Consider the following 6,165-nt stretch of genomic DNA (forward strand, 5'->3'; position numbering starts at 1 on the left):
GTGAAGCTTGACCAAACATGTACGGGACAGACAAAGCCACTCCTTGGAAGCGGCTTTCACCGCTTCAAAAACTGTTGAAGACCCCTGATCTAAACAGAGGCCCTGCATGGAATACCATCTGGCCCTGCTGAGTGATGGCCCTCCCAGCCACGTGCAAAGAGTCTGAGGCGTGGATCTTTATCTGTGATCTCAAATCTGGCTTGAAATCAGTTTAGCTCATCTGAAAGCGAAGAGAGCAAGAGACCTTAGTTCTGCTGGTCAGTCCTAGCTGTAAAGATGGGTTACGGTGGGATTGACCAGTGATGACGTCATCTAAATTTGCTAAATAATCTGTCCAATCGGTGCACAGCTGTGGCACACAAACTTGGGAGAGTTGGAGATATAAATAAACATGTCAGCGTTACGCTAGCACATTTGAAGTTGCTCTGTAGTCAGGTCTCCAGCGTCCATTGCAACGATGGTTAATGCCGGCCTGCAGCTGTTTTCTGCTCTTTTCCCAATGGCGGCAGCAGCAACCCTAATGGCTGGCTACTCTTACATGGAGGAAAGAGAGAGAAGACAAGAGAACGCCCTCCTGAAGGCCTTGGAGGAAATGAACAGGGCCCTCATCGAGGAGACGAACAGATGGGAGGAAAGGCACCTCTCGCAAGAGAGGAAGATTAAAGACATCCTGCATATGGAGAAGAGGTTGGAGAACGTGGAGGCCGAGCAGAGGAGGGTGAGGAGGGAGAGGAACCAATGGAAGAAGGACGAGGGTCTCCTCTTCCTCGAACCACTGAGAGGGAATGATATCTCGTCAATGACATTTCTAACGGCGAACGACGTTAAACCAGAGAAGAAGCGGACAGAGTTTCTCACGGCTGACTATAAACCGGAGAAGAAGCGGACAGAGTTTCTCACGGCTGACTATAAACCGGAGAAGAAGCGGACAGAGTTTCTGACGGCCGACGTTAAACCAGAGAAGAAGCGAACAGAGTTCCTCACGGCCGACGTTAAACCAGAGAAGAAGCGGACGGAGGTTAAACCAGAGAAGAAGCGGACGGAGTTTCTCGCGGCCGACGTTAAACCAGAGACAAAGCAGACGGAGCCGATCTTGTCGACAAACCTCTGTAAACTCACGCTGGACCCGAACACGGCACACAAAAACCTGTATCTGACTGAGAACGACACAAAGGCGACGCGCGTGATGGAGATCCACACGTATCCTTATCATGCGGAAAGATTTGACTACTGGGAACAGGTGCTCTGCAGAGAGGGTCTGACTGGACGCTGTTACTTTGAGGTGGAGTGGAGTGGACGGGTTTCTATAGCGATGGCGTACAAGACCATCAACAGGAGAGGAGTGGATTTCGACTGTGCCTTTGGATACAACGACAAGTCCTGGAGTCTGGAATGTTATAAAAGGGGACATTTTAAGAGGTGCACCGTCCGTCATAACAGGAAGACACATGATCTCCCCGTCGGTCACTCCGCCACCAACAGAATAGGAGTGTATCTTGATTCTGCAGCCGGGAATCTGTCGTTCTACAGCATCTCCTCCGACACATGGACTCATCTGTACACGTACCAGACGGAATTCACAGAGCGCCTCTATCCTGGATTCATGTTTGGTCACGACTCCTCTGTGTCTCTGTATCAGATTGAGTCAATCTGAGGATGCTCAGGAACACGACATAGGCGTGTGCATATGTGCAAGCTGTCACACACAACAACGCAACAGCCAAGCCTGATGAAGACAGGCAGAAGGAAAAGAGAGGCGGAGGATGGTGGGTACTGAGGACCATTGGACAGTGAGAAATGCACGGAGGTGCCAGAACGAGAGGGAAAAACACCATTTACAAGTGGTTGAAGAGCAGGAATAGGACGATAGTTCAAGCAGAATGTCCTTCTCCAAACACGGCATGTTCTGCTAACAGGAAGGACAAGAAAAGGAATTGCTTTGTTGAACTTCCTGTCAAAAGGTTTTTTTTAACTAGTTAATCGAACGTGGGCTATTAATCTAACTGATTCATTTAGACCAGTGTTTCTCAAACTTTCAAATTTCAGGGTCTTCCCTTAACTCTGACAGTGTACAAATGGAACCAAATGGACCCGTTCCATTTGTACACTTTCAGAGTTAGAGACTTGTATGGGTCCATTTAGACCCCCTAAAGGAACCCACAGAGTCCTTGGAATCCACTTTGAGAAACACTGATTTAGACGATAGAAGTATGGTAACAATGGGTAATAAAGTATAACATTTTGAAAAGCTAAGAATTACAACTTTGGTGATGTAATTAAAGCGCATATAGAGATTTTGACACATCACTATACCAATGACTAAATTAAGTAAGTAGCCTATATTAAAACACTGATGATGACGTAATAATGTCACATTCTATGACATTTCACACTGTTTAATCTAAAGCCAAATTTAATATGCTAGATGTTCAGGCCGCCATGTGGCCTTCACTCCTGGATTCTCCAGTGGGGACATGACATGTTAAAATTTGGAGTGGGTCAGCTGCTCCTACATCTGGCTTTGTCTGTATGTACAATATGTATGTCTTTCCCGCATTGGCCAAGCTTTGCGGGACGCTTAATGAAACTAGACTGCACTCTGTCGAGGTGCCAATTTACTACTGGCAGAGTGTGCAAGTACTACTTTCGGTGCTGTCTGTATGTATGTATGTGGGTGTTCAAGCTGGCACTCTGTCGAGGTGCCAGCTTGCCCTTTGTTATTTACATCAGGTCGCACTTCTTGTTGGTGATGTCACCAAGAACGGTGCTCCCTCATTGGCTAAAGGCCCTGCCTTTGTACTGTCGGCTGGAAATAGACGGCACCGAAAGTAGTAATTGCTCATTCTGCTGGCCTACATAATTAACTCATAAGAAGCACCGCTCAATTCACACTGGGTGTGATTTTTACAAATTGCAAACATTAAGATTGAAAAAAAAAAATTGAATACAGGATAGGATATTGCATCATAATGAATGAACTAGAAATACTGTTTCTACGAAACAGTGTGGGCTCGCATGGAACACCATATATGGGCATAAAGATCTGCTCAACAGGCACTCCAACATTACTTCTGAGACTCCTACATTCAATCCCTCAGATACTGAAGGATTGAATGGCTATTTTTCAATACTTTATATTTTTACTCCACAACATATCAGAGGCCAATTGACTTTTTACTCCACTACAATTATGCAGCTTTAGCTACAAGTTTCTTTGCGGGTTTAGTTTATTAATACAAAACATACAAATTAAAGTGCTGCACTGTTAGCCTGATTATCAGACTGAAGCTGCAGTCTGCTCAGACTAGAGTGGGTGGGGTCTATGGGCTGGATCCAGGCTAGCGCTATGTAATCTTTTAACAACTATAATACATTATGTCCCACAAAATTAGAAAGTTACATGTTTAAGCAATAACAATAATCCTTCCATAAATGTATAGACTCAGGGGGGTCCCTACTAGGGACTTGACTGTAGGCTATAGGGGAGACTATGAGTTTCATCCTGGCATTTGTCAAGGCAGAACTGCCAGTCATCAAGTTTTACAAATTTCGATACAGGCTGTTTACTTGTAACAGAGTATTCTTAAATTGTTGTGGCATTGCTAAATCTTAGTGTGTACTTCTTCACTGCTGAAGTCAAACTGCTCAGCCCATATCTGAGGTCAGCAGTGGGGCAGGAACGTCTGACTGGACTCTGATAATGTAGAAATGGAGATATCAGTAGACTTTCAGACATTGATGACTACACATTCTATGGAAACAGAAATTCAGAAGAATTCAATCAACCCCATTTAATCAACAGGCCGTCCCAGTGATGTGGGTGTGCTTCTGGCACTTAATAATGTCCAAACAGTGAGCCTCACATTAACCAACAAGAAAGAGATAGTCCTACCTAAAATACTTGAATGAAGTACAAACCTACAGTATGCAGATTTGTCTTTTATAATAGCCGATCAAGAAAAGTTCTATAGGCCTATAGCTCTACCACAGAAAGACCTACAGTACAGGAATTTGTTTAGTGTGCAGCAGTTTTTTTAAATCTTTTCTTTTACATTATTGTCTTCGGGTAAACAGCATGGGGAGCCTTCTAAGCATGGAAACTACAACGATAAAACGAGTGGCCACGGACCTCTCTGGACTGAAGGGCTTCTTCGTTCTCGTGGGTTTCGTTTTTCTTGTGCACTCTCAACTGCGGATGGAGTACAGATGCAGCTGTGGGAACAAAGCCGCAAACCTCTGGTACTGTTGGAGCATCATGATCCTCCCTGCCATCCTGATCCTGCTCCTCGTCCTCGGGATCAACAAGCGTTTCCAGAGAAGTCTGACTTTCACCTCCAGATACTGCTGCCACAAGAACTCCTGGTCCAAGTGTCACCTGTTCGCGACCCTCGTCGGTCTGCTGAACAGGGCTTGCTTCGCAGCGCTGGTGTGGGTTGTGGTGTTGCTGATCCATGGAGACTGGTACCTCTGTTGTTCATACAGATTGCCCGAAGAGCAGTCATATATCCCGTGTAAAGATGAGAGCAAACTCAGCGATGCAGAAAAAGATGTCGTTTCTCAGCTGAAGAACGTGTCCATGGTAAGCTGGCAGAAATTGCTAGACAATAACTTCAAACCGTAGTAGCCTAGGCTACGTGTTTATGTACTTCCATTGCAGTTGTCATAGCAGGCCTCGCGATCAAAGTTCCCTAAATGTTTCAACGCTTTACAGAAACGGCTTACAATACCATGAAGTGGATATTGCCACACAGAAATAATGAGATACAAGACAGAGAGGATAGCCTATATTGCCTTTGACAGACTCTGTGTCGTGTGTGTGTGTGTGTGTGTGTGTGTGTGTGTGTGTGTGTGTGTGTGTGTGCGCGTGTGTGCGTGCGTGCGTGCGTGCGTGCGTGCGTGCGTGCGTGCGTGCGTGCTGGATGAAAACCTCATTGAATACATATGAATACATTCATTTTCCATATTGTAGGCTATATACAGTAAGTCAATCTGAAAGGCCTACAAAGTGTCTGGGTTCATTGTTCATTTGTGTTTTCAAGGTGTTTTCCCAAGAATCTTTATGTTTCACGGTACAGCAAAGTAATAACACATCTGTTGTCTTCAAACTACAGAGTTTTGGTCTGATGATACTGACTTCAGTTGTTTTTCTGGTGTTCATCATGAGAGCTGTCACCCAGTGCTGTAGATATCTCTGCCCAACAATCTGTGGTAAGTATGAAATCAATCAATCAGTCATTCCATCATTCAATCAGTTATGGTAGAAGTACGTACTCACACTTTTTACTTAAAGGGGCACTCCACCACTTTTCAACCTATGTTCATATAATTGGTCCTCACTCAAAAATAGCTTTTTTTTTTTTTTTTCTCAGAGGAGGGCTGTGGGCAGGTCAGAAACCCATCTTCTTGTGACATCATCGATTGCCAATCCAGCTTATAGAAACTGCAGGCTTTCTATTCCTGTAAAGTGGAAGCCATTGTTCTCGCGATAATAAAAATCTATTTTTTTTTCAAAAATATTGATTAACATTTTTGGGGGGAAAATGATGATGTCACAAGACGATGGATTCTGAACTTCCCACAGCTCTCCTAGGAGACTTGGACTGAGTAGGAAAAAAATGTGACATTTTATCATGAACTTTAGTGAGGACCTATTATATGAAGACAGGTTGAAAAGTGGTGAACTACTCCTTTAAGTGTAGCGATACCACAATGCAGAAATACTCTGTTACAAGCCAAAGTCCAGTATTCAAATGTACTTAAAAGTATTGGCATCAAAATATACTTAAAGTACCAAAAGTAGAATGTACTCATTGTGCAGAATGTCCCATTTCACAAGGTTTCAAAGATGTTTTGAAAATAGCTTGTAGATCAGCTCTTTTCAAATAACCAAAATATATAGGGCTGGTGTTGGTTTATACACGTTTTGTGATAATAATAATCAAAATCTAAAAAGTACATCTATCTATCCATCCATCCATCCATCCATCTATCTATTCATAAATATATGAATATCGGCGTTGGGTGGAAACCTTGTATATCCCAAACCGTTCGTTTTTATCATTTAAAAAAAATAACTAAACTAGTGAGAACAGCCAATCTACAAGCTTGTAGATCTGCTGTTTTCACTACTTTTGTGCGACAGCCTTGTCTGATGAAGCAGGGCTT

Source organism: Nannobrachium achirus, assembly GCF_963921795.1.
Source record: "Nannobrachium achirus genome assembly, chromosome: 24".
Taxonomy (NCBI): domain Eukaryota; kingdom Metazoa; phylum Chordata; class Actinopteri; order Myctophiformes; family Myctophidae; genus Nannobrachium; species Nannobrachium achirus.